At 45.1% G+C, this 14,852-nt stretch overlaps 1 protein-coding gene across 1 annotated transcript in view; it reads right to left on the bottom strand.

Moving 5' to 3' along the window:
- EPB41L1 (erythrocyte membrane protein band 4.1 like 1) overlaps positions 1–14,852 on the bottom strand; it is a 212,675-nt gene that overhangs the window by 165,049 nt on the left and 32,774 nt on the right. The gene's annotated exons all lie outside the window — the stretch shown is intronic.

Below are 14,852 nucleotides of genomic sequence, written 5' to 3'. Positions count from 1 at the left end.
TCTGCGTACTCCAGCTTGTCTGCCTTCAGACCGGACCGGCGGCTGGAGATCTCGTGTGCCCAGTTTCGGCAGGGAGCCCGGGGGTCCGGGAGGCCCGGGATGGTTCCAGAATTCATAGAAAGAGGGCAGGCAGGCCATCTTTGTAGAAGGCGTGGGCCTAGGTGCCCAGGGGTGGCGGCCATGATAGGCCGCCGCGGCCCTGCCCCATGGCCCTGCCATGTCTGCTGCCCTGTTTGCAGTGGCCGAGCAGCGTGGAGGGATCAAGCGTCCAGTGCCCTGCACCACGCGGTGGAGAGCCGGCTCCTGTGGGCTGGCCTCAGGCTCCAGCATGTTGGCATCGGGCTCCAGCATGTTGGCATCGGGCTCCAGCATGTTGGCATCGGGCTCTAGCGTGCTGGCATCGGGCTCCAGCATGTTGGCATCGGGCTCCAGCATGTTGGCATCGGGCTCCAGCATGTTGGCATCGGGCTCTAGCGTGCTGGCATTGGGCTCTTGCATGGTGGCGTAGGCCTCCTGCAGGCTGCGGGGCTGCGGGGCTGCGGGCGCGGTGCGCGGGGTTGTCTGGGCGCAGCCGGCTGGCTGGCTGTTTGACCAGGTGGAAACAGCAGCTCCGCGCCTCGCCTCCCGCCCGCTGGCTCTTCCCGCTGGCTGTTCTGAGTTCGCCCGAGCGAGTGGAAACCACAGAGTGGTCCAGAGATAAATGTTCCAGAAACAGCAAAACAGTCTCGTGAAGAAAGAGCAGAGGCCTTTGGAGATCTCTTCACAAGCAGAAGAGAAGGCCATCGTGCATAGGTAGCCAAATTGTCTTTACTTATCTGAGAGATGCGCAGGTCAGGTCCACGTGGGCGCCATTTGTTGTTAAAATTCGGAGGCTCTTGCCGGCCGGGTTGGCTTCGCGGGCGGGTAACAGAGACGCGGAGACAACGGCTAGGCAGGGCAGCTGTATTTCTTTATTCAGGAGGAACTATTCATAAACTAAGACAAACTAATCACCAAACAGAACTCCGCTGTCTCTTTGCGGCGGCGCAAGCACTCTCCCTTACTCTCGAACTCAGGAACTCTCCAACTCTCGTACTCGGGAACCCTCTGAAACTCTGGCACACTGGGACTCTCTCTTACTCTGTAACCCAGAAACTCTCGAACTCAGGAACCCAGGAACTCTGTCTCTCTGGCACTCTCTCTTACTCTGTAACCCTGAAACTCTCGAACTCAGGAACTCAAGAACTCTCGGACTCAGGAACCCTCTCTTACTCTCGAACTCTGAAACTCTCACACCCTCGCACTCTCGAACTCCGGACCTCAGGAACTCTGTCACTGGGGAACTCAGGAACTCTCGGACTCCGGAACCCTCTCCCAGGGTCCCTTGGGGCGGGGCCAAGCAGGCCCGCGAAATTAACAGGACTCATCCAATTCTCTTGGAGGGGGAGGGCTAGAACAAGCCAATGTAAAGCATATGACAATTCCCCCTTTTCTTTTTAACTAAATGACTATAGTATCAAGGGTGTGGGGTGAACAGAAACATATATAACAAAAACCAGCATGTTGCCAAGGGAAGGCCTGAGGGGGCCATATCTGAAAAAAAAAAACATTTCTTGCCTCTGGGGGGCTACTTGCCTCGACCGGGCAATTGCATGGGGGCGGGGAATGGCCTAGGGTCCCACAGGCAGCTGGCTGCAACTTACTTACTATGAAACAAAACTTGTTATTAGCTTATCTACTGCAGGATCCAACGTTTCTAATAGAGAAGGAATTTGAGACTTTTACATATCAACAACGTCTTTTAACCTTTTGTTACACCCATTCAAGATGGAGACACACCCTAGGTGTGGGCCGGAGAGGAAACCTCAGGCATGAGAATAATTAGCATAGCCATTGTGCGATCTAGCATTTCTAATAGAGAAGGTAGTGTTTTACATATCAACAAGTCTATTTAACCTTTTGTTTAGACCAACTTAGTTAAAATATATTGATTGTTAACTAATTTTTACCTCAGACTTTAAATGTAAGTTAATTTTTATCTTTATGAGAATTATATTGAAAACCTTTTTACATTTAACTTTGACTAGTAAGAATTTAGCCTTAAAGCTACTGTTTACCAAACTTTAAACATACACATAAACATGGTCATTAATACACAAGGAGAGAAACCTTTGTTACGAAGACATGTCATTTTAAACACGAATTTAAGTCTGTACTGTCTTAGTTGTTGGGGGGAGGGTTCACCATCTGGAGGTGGCTTCCCGCGCAGCTCCACTTCTAGGAATTGCAGGTTGCGATCTCTGCACAAATCTCTGCGTATAAAGATCTGTGTACCCCTTTGCTCTGGACGTCCGCTCTCTTCTCCGCGGTGCAGCCCGACACCAGACCACCTCAACAACATCTGGCGCCCATCGTGTTCCGTACCCACACCACGCCCGGCCTGAGGTCTCCGAAACCGCCCAGACACAGGTAAGTGGCATCCGCCCACTTCTGTGGCCCCGCGTTTCCCTCCACTATGGGAAATTTCTCGTTTTATGAGGAGGTGTCCCAGTCATTATTTCTTGACCTGGGACAGATTCCCGCTGTCATAAAAGGTTTAATTTTCGCTACCCCTTGGATTTTTTTAACTGTGGTCGCCACTTTCAAGATATGTAAAACGTGGTATGCCATAAGGATAAGTGACCTTGAGGCTGAGGTACGAGAGTTAAATCACATGTGCTTAAGACTTAGACATCCTAAGCGATCAGCGGCTAAACCCAAGAATTCTGTTCCCACAGACACGCACACGTGTTCGGACGCTCCTCCTCTGACCCCACCCCCTTCCGCCGTTCAGGTTTCAGCTACGCCTGCGTTCCTGAACCCTGCCCCTTCCGTCCCGGTTTCAGCTTCCGTTTCAGCTCCGCCTGAGGCGCCTGCGTTCCTGAACCCCGCCCCTTCCATCCCGGTTTCAGCTCCACCTGCGTTCCTGAACCCTGCCCCTTCCGTCCCGGTTTCAGCTTCGCCCACGGCCCCTGCCTCCGCGGTTTCAACTCTGCCTGCAGCTTCTGCGTTCCTGAACCCCGCCCCTGCCCCTGCTGTCCCAGTTTCAGCTCCGCCTGCAGCTTCCATTTTCCTGACCCCGCCCCCGGCCCCTGCTGCCGCGGTTTCAGCTCCGCCTGAGGCTTCCTCGTCCCTGACCCCGCCCCCTGCTGATACATCACCATTAAGAGATCTAGTGGCAGAGATACGAGAGCTAAAGGATATTTTTTCAGCATTTAAGGATTTTAAACCATGTGCAGTCCACCCCGGGAGCTCCGTCCCCGTAGATATGCGTTTAGTCTCCCCTGCAGCCACTACAGCAGTTTCTACTGAACTTTCCACTTCTGTAGCTCCCTCTCCCGCGCCACCGGACCAAATCCACACATTCCCGGTAAACTTGGCCCCTTCTAAACAAAACCCTCAGCCGTGGCAGCCATATTCCTCGAAAGAACTTGGAACGCTCAGGCAAGCAGTCAGGGAGGACGGTATGCACTCTCCATGGACCAAGTCCGTTTTGAGAAGCTTTTACCAGCATTTAAATACACCACAAGACTGGAAAGAACTGGCTCGTGCTGCACTCCCAGACCCTCTCTATCTTCAGTGGCAGGCATGTTTCCGCGATGAGTGCTCTAGGCAATCGCAGGAAAATAGTAACAAACAGATAGAATGGAATTCTGATGCTTTGTTTGGAGCAGGAGCTTATGAATCTGGAGCTCAGCAGGCAGAAGCCAGGTTTCCAACTGGTTATTTTGAACAGGTACGCATCTGTGCAACACAAGCATGGGAAAGGGTGACCACACCTGATGTAGATCCATCAGCTCCCATTAACTCTTTTCACCAAGGCTCTGATGAGTCATTGGCGAGCTTCATCTCAAGGGTGAAGAGAAGCTTAGAGAGAAAGGTTTATAATCCTGACGTCCGCACACTACTCCTGCGCTCTATTGTCTGGGAAGGCATGACACCACAATTCCGTCAGGTATGCCTTAATCTTAAACACCTACACCCAGATAATTGGATTCTAGCGACACAGGAGCTTACATCAGGCAATTATGGGACACCCGCTACGACGCAGGTCTATGCAGTTGCCCCACGTAAGCAAAACGGGGCCTGCTTTCAGTGCGGTCGCCAAGGACATTGGCGTAACCAATGTCCTGATAAGTTGCGACCACGCCTCCAGTCAGGGAAACCACGCCTCCAGCCAGAGCAACCCCGCTTTCAGTCAGGGAGCCAGAGACCACGTACTGTTTGTCCAAGATGTCGTAAGGGGTTTCATTGGAAGAGAGATTGTTGGTCCCAATTTCATAAAGATGGTTCGCCCCTGAATGGTACAAATTCGGGGCCTGAGATTTTGTGGACCACTCCTGTTTTAGAACAAGGTCACCCTTCTATGACAGTAAAGATTGGCAATATTCCTTTTAAATTTTTGATTGACACGGGGGCAGCAAAGACGATTTTAAGGCAAGAAGAGGTTCCCCAAGATTGGGAACTCATCCCTGGACCCAGTTTACATGGAATAGGAGGGATGACAAGAGCATTTTGCACACGAGACTCGCTTATGTGGGAAGACCCAGAAGGTTCTACTGGACACTTCCGCCCTTTGGTAGCTAATATTAGCACCAACTTACTGGGCAGGGATCTTCTGGAGTGTCTTAATGTTAGGATATCCACAGACGCCTCTGCAGAGCGTAAAACTCATTCCCGCGATACCAGGTCTATTCAGCACCCCCAATACTAAATGCCACTGTTCGTAGCCAAACACCCCGCTTAAGCTGGCTTTCTAATGAGCCTGTCTGGGTGGAACAGTGGCCTTTACCTAGGGATAAGCTAAAAATTTTAAAAGAGCTCGTCCGAGAGCAGTTGTCCTTGGGACACATTCGTCATTCTCGAAGCCCATGGAATACTCCTGTCTTTGTGATTAAAAAGCGCTCGGGAAAATGGCGCCTCCTTCAAGATCTCCGTGCAGTAAATAAAACCATGCAGGTCTGGGGCTCCCCCCAAAGGGGTTTGCCTCTTGCTTCTGCAATTCCCACGGGAATTCCAATCATAGCTATTGATATACAAGATTGTTTTTTCTCTATCCCCTTGCATCCGCGAGATTGTAAACGTTTTGCCTTCTCTGTTCCGTCTATTAATAATGCCAGCCCCGCTGACAGATTTGAATGGGTGGTGCTGCCCCAGGGTATGGCCAATAGTCCTACAATTTGTCAGGAGGCTGTTAAATCTGCCCTTGTCCCATATATTCATAAGGGCCTTAATATTTTTCATTATACAGATGATATTTTAATATGGGGAAAATCAGATACAGATCTCTATGCCTTACGTGATTTTCTCATTCCTGCATTAAAGAAAAGCGGCCTTAATGTAGCCCCTGAGAAGATACAGCTAATCCCTCCAATATCCTTCCTAGGTTCAGAGATTTCTCTAACGCAAATTCGTCCCTTAAAACCTAATGTTACCTTCCCTTCTAACCTTACTCTTGCTTCTTTACAAAGTTTTCTAGGAAATTTAAATTGGCTTAGGCAGTATCTCTATCTGCCCACAAGCTGCCTCCAACCACTGTTTGACCTGTTGAAAGGAAACAAACAGCCCTCTTCAAAACGTAAGTTAACTCCCGAGGCCTCCTTGGCACTGGAAAGGGTTAACCAGGCCGTCCAGGACATGCACCTTGTTCGATTCTCCCCCTCCTCTCCAGTAAACCTTCTAATCTTCAACTCCACCCCCACAGTAGTAGGGGCACTGTGGCAAGACCATGGGGTTCTCGAATGGCTTCACACGCCAGTAGGAGGAGCTCCAAGACTCCTCACTGAGATAGATGCGTTAGCATTCATGGTTCGCCAAGGGAGAAACAGGTCTGTGCAGGTCTTAGGGAAAGAACCGGATTTAATCATTCTGCCCTTTTCTCTCACAGATACAGAGTGGCTTATACGCCATCATTCCCGCTTTGCCATAAGCTTCGTGGGGTTTCCAGGACAAATAGATAACCATTTTCCTTCTAATAAATTGATAGCTTCTTTACCTCTTCTGCCTCTACTAGCACCTAAACTTTTCTCTCGGGATCCCATTCCCTCTGCTCCTACAATCTTTACTGATGGTGGAAAAAGGGGAGCTGCTGCCCTTATATATTACCCAGACAAACAATCTCCTAAACCTCTCTTTACTGAGCTTCCTGATAATTCCCCTCAGTACAAAGAACTTTATGCTGTTTTTCTTGCACTAAAAGCTGTACCAGAATCCTTCAACCTTTTTTCTGACAGTGTGTATACTGTTAACTTACTTCCATGGCTTGCTCGTTCGTATGTGAAAATTGATGACAACCCACTTTCCCCTCTCTTGATTCAAATCGCCTCTATGCTCTGTTCTCGAACCCAACCACTGTATATTCAACACCTTCGTTCCCACAGCCCTCTCCCAGGGTCCCTTGGGGCGGGGCCAAGCAGGCCCGCGAAATTAACAGGACTCATCCAATTCTCTTGGAGGGGGAGGGCTAGAACAAGCCAATGTAAAGCATACGACAAAAAATATTTTTTAAAAAAGTAATCTTAAAAGAAAAAATGGCCACCAGGAGGTGTGTGATCATTGTATAGTCGCCAGCCCCAGTGATAACCCTGGTGGCAATAAAAATAAATAAATAAATATAACTTTTTTCAAAAAGAATTCATATCAGAAACATTTTAAGTGAAAATTACTTCTTAAAGATTTGAACTAACCTCAAGCTTAACAATGAAATACAGCTGCAAAAAGAAAAGGAGGAAAAAAAAAAAGGAAGGGGAGTGAACAAGCAGTTTCCATTCCAAACATCTGAATGACTATTATATAGAAAAGGGTTTTGAGGGAGTCGGGCGGTGGCGCAGTGGGTTAAGCGCACATGGCGCAAAGCGCAGGGACCGGAGTAAGGATCCCGGTTCGAGCCCCCGGCTCCCCACCTGCAGGGGAGTCGCTTCACGGGCGGTGAAGCAGGTCTGCAGGTGTCTATCTTTCTCTCCCCTCTCTCTCTGTCTTCCCCTCCTCTCTCCATTTCTCTCTGTCCTATCCAACAACAAAGCAACGTCAACAATGGCAATAATAACCACAAGGAGGCTGCAACAACTAGGGCAACAAAAAGGGGGAAAAAAGGCCTCCAGGAGCGATGGATTCATGGTGCAGGCACCGAGCCCAGCAATAACCCTGGAGGGAAAAAAAGAAAAAAAGAAAAGGGTTTTGAGAGGACCTAGTGGGGGTTGTATTGTTATGTGGAAAACTAAGAAATGGGAATCAGAAAAAGAAGGGGCAACTATGTATAAATGTGGACAGATAGTTGTAGAGAAGATGGTTGGCCCATGTCCAAAACTTTAGGGGAACTTTAGTGGTGGATTGCAGTGGAGGAGAGTGAAGATTCAGAACTCTGGTGGTGGGAATGGTGTGGATACAAACCCCCGTCGACATGTAATTCTGTAATACAAAAATATAAAAAAATAAATAAATAAAAAGAAAACTAAGAAATGTTATTCATGTACAAACTATTATATTTACTGTCGACCGTAAAACATTAATCCCCCAATAAAGAAATTCAAAAAAGGGGGGGTTGATTTGTTTCTTATTATTTAGGTCTAGGGCCAGCAAGATAGCTCACCTGGGAGGATGTCTGCTTTGACATATATGTAACCCAGATTCAAGTCTAGCCCCTCCTGCACTGGAAGAAACTTTAGTGCAATGGCAGCTCTTCTTTTATCTCTCTCTAAACCTGAAAAAGTCAACCTGGAGCAGTGAAGTCCTAATAATTAAAAACTAGTAATAATGAGGGTGGGGGAGATAGCATAATGGTTATGCAAACAGACTCTAATGCCTAAGGCTATGCATGGTCCCAGATTCAATCCTCTGCACCATTATAAGCCATAGCTAAACAGTGCTCTGATAAGACAATAATAATAATACTAATAATAATTGTTATTATTATCAGTATTATTGTTTAGATCTAATAAAATTAAAATTTTGTGACTATCAAAGCCTCACACTCTCTAATGGAAGAATTAATGTTTAATTTCTCTTTTTGTTCCCTTCAGCATCTAGTCTACCTATAACCTAACCCATTAAACATTGACCACAAACTTGCTGATGAGATGGCTGTAGAATTCCACTCAGCTCCAATGGGTGATCATGTGGGAGGATAGTTTCAGTTCACTGTAAAGAACTCCGTAATAGTCAAAGATGAATTCATTGTCAAGAAATATATACAGAGGAAGACTGGGTCTTTGTTTGGAGGCTGAGTCAGGAACTAGATGGCCTTCTAAACTGAAAAAGGGGCAAGTTCTATTAGAAGGGAAGATGGAAGATCAAGGCCATATTTCCAAGTAATTATCTGGTTTTATGTATAGAACAAACTGATGTCAAAGGACCAGAGACAGCGAGGGTCAGTTAGAAACCACTGCAGTGGTTCAGAAGACAAGAGACTAGATCAGGTGGCAGTGGGAATAGAAAACCAAAAGTTGGTATACCACTAAAGGATCACTGAGGTGGCTGGGTGGTAGTTCGTGGGTTAAGCGCACATAGTAAGAAGCGCAAAGATCTCAGTTTTAGCCTCTGGCTCCTCACCTGCAGGGGTGTCTGTAGCTTCACGAGGGGTGAAGCAGGTCTGTAGGTGTCTATCTTTCTCTCTCCTTACTTTCCCTCCCTTCTCAATTTCTCTGACCTATCCAATTAAAAAAACAGGGGAAAATGGCCTCCAGGAGCAGTGGATTCGTAGTACCACCAGCAGTAACTCTGGAGGAAAAAAAAAAAAAAAAAGGATCACTGACCCTGGGTTGGGAGTCAGGAGCCTGCCTCTGCCATCAACTTACTGTATGGTCTAAGGCAAAGCTTCTCTGTTCCCTTGATGTCAATGATCTATGAAATGTAGAATAATTTCCAAGTCCTTTCTAGCTCTGGATTCTGTTTATGGGAGACAGGGTATGAACAATAACTGAAAATTTTATTAGGCAGTTCTTCTTAGCTTCAAAGCAGCAAATGCCATTGATCACATTACTATAATTGCAAAGGCAGCTTCCCTGAAGTTGTCACCAGATTGATGCATGAAGGAGCATAAAGGAATCAAGTGGACTGCATCTGTAGGAGTGGATATAGGGGACAAAGACCTCTGATCTTATGGAATGAGTGTCAGAGAAGCACTCTACCTTTAAAATTGGGGGGTGGGGGAGTCAGGCTGTAGTGCAGCAGATTAAGTGCACATGGCCCAAAGTGCAAGGACTGGTTTAAGGATCCTGGTTCAAGCCCCCTGACGCACTACCTGCAGGGGAGTGGCTTCACAAGCGTTGAAGCAAGTCTGCAAGTGCTGTCTTTCTCTCCTCCTGTCTGTCTTCCCCTCCTCTCTCCATTTCTCTCTGTCTTACCCAACAATGATGACGACAATAATAAAACTAAAAAAAACATTTTTTTAATTATCTTTATTTATGTATTGGATAGAGACAGCCACAGACCAAGAGAGAAAGAGAAAATAGAGAGGGATAGAGACAGAGAGACATCTGCAGCCCTGCTTTACCACTCATGAAGCTTTCTCCCTGCAGGTAGGCACTGGTCCTTGAGCACTGTAACATACGTGTTCAACCAGGTGCATCACCAACTGGCCCTGTAGTACTCTACCTACCCTTATTCCAAGACCTATGAAGACAGTGTTCTGTGTGCTGTCACCTGATGAACTACTTTCTCATACCTTTCAGTTATACCCATACTTGGTTAAAAGAAGCAACCAGTTATAAAAGAAAAAAATTTAGATTCTGTCTCCCTCCATTTAATATTCACAAATGACACCTTGTGTGGTTCTTTCCTTAGATAGTGAATATTATCATCACATAAGAGATACTATTGAGTATAGTGTGCTAACCACATTATTTATATGATTTTTCTCACCCCGGGAAGGAGCTATAATTATCATCCCCATTTTATAGAAGAAGACATCATGGCTTATGGAAATTGATGATTTTCCCACAGCTATAAAGCCTATGAGCCAGGGTTGGGGGAATGACCCTATTACAAGCTTCTGATTTTCAGTGCTCTACTATGTACTTTTACAACTTAGAGAAGGGCAAACTCAGTATGATCTTCCCTCCCTGCATCTCCAAGGGCCTCTCCAGTCCTCCTTGGTCTGATGGGTAAGAACTTACTCGACTCACTTCAGAGAAGCACTTTTCCTGAGGCAATGGAAAGGAAGGATTTCTAAAAGGCAAAACTTAATTCCCTCCTCCTCCTCCTCCTCCTCCTCCTCCTCCTCTTCCTCCTCCACTCCAACAACTCACACATCCCAGTCCAGGACCTGGAGGTGAAGGTGCTGAAGGCTTACAGAGTGTCACGAGGAGCTGACCTGCCAGTCACAGGAGCACCAGGTGCTAAGCTTAGTGCAGAGGAATGGAAAAGTAGGCCAAGTGCTCTTAGCCTCAGGAGCACAGCTCAGTTGTAGCTCTGAAATCTTACTTGTCTCACCTCAGAATTCTGCAAGTACTTAGGGAACACTGTGCAAGGTCCTGAGAGCAAAAGGCAAAATGGCAATATCCCCATCATTCAGAATAAGACAGTGAATTTAAAGTTATATATTTTTATAAAGGATGATGGGGGTGGGAGATATCTCTCCCAGTAGAGAGCATACTTTACCATGTGCAAGGTCCCAGATTCAAGGCCCCAGTCACTATATGGCAGCTCCAGCACAGGAGAAGTTTCATAAGTGGTAGAACTGTGCTGTGATATCTCTCCTTCTCTTTCACTCACTATCTAAAAAAAAGTGTTTCAGGAGTAGGGGTGTGGTGAAATGGTGCATGCAGAATGCCAATGATAATACTAGTGGGGAAGTAAAACATGAATATAAAAAGGAAGGAGAGAGGGGCCAAGTGGTGGCACACCTGGTTGAGGCACACACTATAGTGCACAAGGACCTGGGTTCAAGCCCCTGGTCCCCACCTGCAGGAGGAAAGCTTCACAAGTCGTGAAGCAGGGCTGCAGGTGTCTCTCTGTCTCTCTCCATCTCTATCTCCCCTCCCCTCAATTTCTCTCTGTCTATCCAATAACAAATAAATAAATAATTTTTAAAAATTTATTATCTTTATTTATTGGATAGAAACAGCCAGAAATTGAGATGGAAGGAGGAGATAGATAGAGAGATGCCTGCAACCCTGCTTTACCACTCACAAAGCTTTCCCCCTGCAGGTGGGGGCCAGGGACATGAACTTGGGTCCTTTCGCACTGTAACATGTTGCTCAACCAGGTTTGCCACCACCCAGCCCCTAAATAAATAATTTAAAAAAAAAGAAAAAGGAAGGAGAGAGAGAAAGAAGGAAAGAAAGAAAGAAAGAAAGAAAGAAAGAAAGAAAGAAAGAAAGAAAGAAAGGAAGTGATGGGGTGCATGTGGTTAGTTACAAGGAGAAAAGTTCAAAAAAGAATTGTAATAGTGTGTCTGGGGTGTAGCTCATTGGTAAAGTGAATATTTTCTTTTCTTTTTTGAACGTTTTCTATGTATAAAGCTCTGGGTTTGATTCATGGGAAGCCACGCCCCACCTATAGTCCCCCCCAAAAAAAAAAGGTTTGAGATTAGAGTGGAGTCTTTTTTTATTTATAAATTTTTTACCTTTATTTATTTATTTATTGGATAGAGATAGCCAAAAATCAAGAGGGAAAGGAAGGGGGTGATAGAGAGAGAGAGAGACAGACAGACAGAGAGACACCTGCAACATTGCTTCACCACTCATGAAACTTTCACTCTGGAGGTGGGGGCCAGGGGCTTGAACTGGGTCCTTCTGCATTGTAACATGTACATTCAACCAGATGCACCACCACTCAGCCCCATATTGGAGGCTTAAAGTATGATGTAATCACACAAACAAAGGGGCAGGAAATTTGCATGCATAATCCAGGGAATTTGCATAAAGAATACCCAACGCTCAAATGTATCTGGACTCCCTCTTGCAGGTACTAGAAAGTCAAGAGAGAGCACTTTGGATTTGGAAAAAGATTGTCAGAATTTGAGTCTTGGCTCCACTTCTTCTTAGATGTTTGTCATTGGACAAGTTATTTAACCCCTATAGTAGAGACATTATTATTCTTTATTATTTGTGCTGTTTCCCTCTTTTTCTTTTTCTCTTCCTCCCTCTCTCTTCTTCTCCTCCTTCTCCTCCTCCTTCTTCTTCCAATCAGATTATAAGTCAGTTTCCATGTGATTTGAGTACCTTCCAGAGAAAGGAGTTCACTTCCTCAGCCCTATTTCAGACTTAATCACATGACTGATTTGACTAGGAAATTTGAACTATCATGCCAGTTCTAAATTGGATCATTAAGAGCCACTGCACATTCTTGTGTAAATTCTTACTCTTTTATCACTACCAGTGGAACGGCATGTCCTGCTTGAAATGTGTCCTGTGATTTCTGCCTGTATGCTAAAGTGAAAATCCACTCATAATAGCAAAAACCTGGAAACAAACAAAATGCCCTACAACAAATGACTAGATAAAAAAAGTTATGGGAGAGGTAAGATGGTGGCACATCTGGTTAAGAGCACATACTAAAGTGTACAAGAACCCAGGTTTACGCCCCTGGTCCCAACCTGCTGGGGAAAGCTTCACGAGTGCTGAAATAGTGCTACAGGGGTCTCTCTGTATCTTTCCCTCTCTAGCTCCCCTGCCCTCTCAATTTCTCTCTGTCTCTATTCAATAATAAATTTTTTTAAAGTTATGGGATAATAATACTCAACAGAGTATTATTCAGCAATAAAACAGGATGATATTGTGTTCTTTGGAATAAAGAGGATGGAATTGGAGAAGATTATACTTAGTGAAGCAAGTAAGGAGGTGAAGGACAACTACAGAATGGTTTCACTCACATGTGGAATATAGACAATTGAGTACACAATGCGAAAAACAAAATGTCCGAGGCTGGGTGGTAGTGCAAAGGATTAAGCACACATGGCATGAAACACAAGGACTGCCATAAGGATCTCAGTTTGAGTCCCTGGCTCCCCACCTGCAAGGGAGTTGTTTCACAGGCAGTGAAGTAAGTCTACAGGTGTCGATCTTTCTCTCCCCCTTTCTGTCTCCCCTCCGCTCTCATCTACTCTCTGTCCTATCCAGCAACAACAACAGCAATGACAATAAAAATGGCAACAACAACAAGGGCAACAACAGGACAACAAAATGGAAAAATGGCCTCCAGAAGCAGTGAATTCATAGTAACGAGCTCCAGCAATAACCCTGGAGGCAGGAAAAAAAAAGTCATCTTATTTCCAAGACTGTGGGAAAACTATAGTGGTTACATATGGGAGTGGGGATGAGGACACAGACCTTTGGTGACAAGAATAGTGAAATAATAAATAAATAAGAAAATAAATAAATAAGAATAGTGAAAAAATAGAAATCCATGTACAGTTATTGATCTGTAATATTAAAGAAAACCTTGTTGCTGTAAGCCACTGAGATTTGAGAGTTGCTTGTTATCACATCATCACAGTGTGGGCAATTTTAGCAGTACCTATCTCATAGAACTGTTGTAAGGATTAAGACTGTCTCATGAAAAATGTATAACCATTCATTCCATCAGTGGCTATAAAATGACCACTCTGCTCACACATATGTGGACTTTTAGTAGAGGACAGAAACAACATTCACAAAAGAATAGCAAAAGATGGGGCTAGGAGTTGAATAATATCTCCCAAAATTCACGTATACTGAGAACCTAAGAATACAACCTTATCTGGGGAAGATCAATTCATTCTGGATTTAGACTGAGTCTTAAATCCAATGACTGCTATCCTTATAAAAAGTAAAGACACAGAGAAGGCAAAGTGAAGATGGAGGCAGAGACTAGTGGTGTGTCTGCAAGCCAAGGAATGCCAAGCATTGTTGACATTGACCTAAAGTATAGAAAGACATATAGCTCATGTTAAGTGAAATAAGTCAGAAACAGAAGGATGAATATGGGATGATCTCACTCTCAGGCAGAAGTTGAAAAACAAGATCAGAAAAGAAAACACAAGTAGAACCTGAACTGGAATTGGTGTATTGCACCAAAGTAAAAGACTCTGGGGTGAGTGGGTGGGGAGAATACAGATCCAAGCAGGATGACAGAGGACCTAGTGGGGGTTGTATTGTTATATGGAAAACTGGGAAATGTTATGCATGTACAAACTATTGTATTTACTGTTGAATGTAAAACATTAATTCTCCAATAAATAAAGAAAAAAAAAGAAAGAAAAAAGAAAGACATATAGCTTTCTGAGCTACTTTGTTTGTGGTCCGGGAGGTGGTGCAGTGGTAAAGCTTTGGACTCTCAAGCATGAAGTCCTTAGTTCGATCCCCAGCAACACATGTGCCAAAGTGATGTCTGGTTCTTTCTCTCTCCTCCTTTCTTTCTCATAAATAAATAAAATCTGAAATAAAGAAAGACAGAAAGAAAGAAAGAGAGAGAGAAAGAAAGAGAGAAAGAAAGAGAGAGAGAAAGAAAGAAAGAAAGAAAGAAAGAAAGAAAGAAAGAAAGAAAGAAAGAAAGAAAGACATGGCATGTTTTCTACCTCAGAGTCTCCAGAAGAAACTCTTCTGACACCCTGATTTTTTTTTTAGACTTATTTATTTATTCCCTTTTGTTGCCCTTGTGTTTTATTGTTGTAGTTATTATTGTTGCCGTTGTTAAGATAGGACAGAGAGAAAGGGAGAGAGGAGGGGAAGACAGAGAGGCGGAGAGAAAGACAGACACCAGCAGACCTGCTTCACCGCTTGTGAAGCGACTCCCCTGCAGGTGGGGAGCCTGGGGCTTGAACCGGGATCCTTATGCAGATGCTTGAGCTTTGCGCCACATGCGCTTAACCCACTGCACTACTGCCCGACTCCCGACACCCTGACTTTTTATTTCTG

Source organism: Erinaceus europaeus, chromosome 1 (assembly GCF_950295315.1).
Source record: "Erinaceus europaeus chromosome 1, mEriEur2.1, whole genome shotgun sequence".
Classification (NCBI taxonomy): domain Eukaryota; kingdom Metazoa; phylum Chordata; class Mammalia; order Eulipotyphla; family Erinaceidae; genus Erinaceus; species Erinaceus europaeus.
Note: the sequence above shows the minus strand (reverse complement) of the source record. Positions and strands in the feature narration are given on the sequence as shown.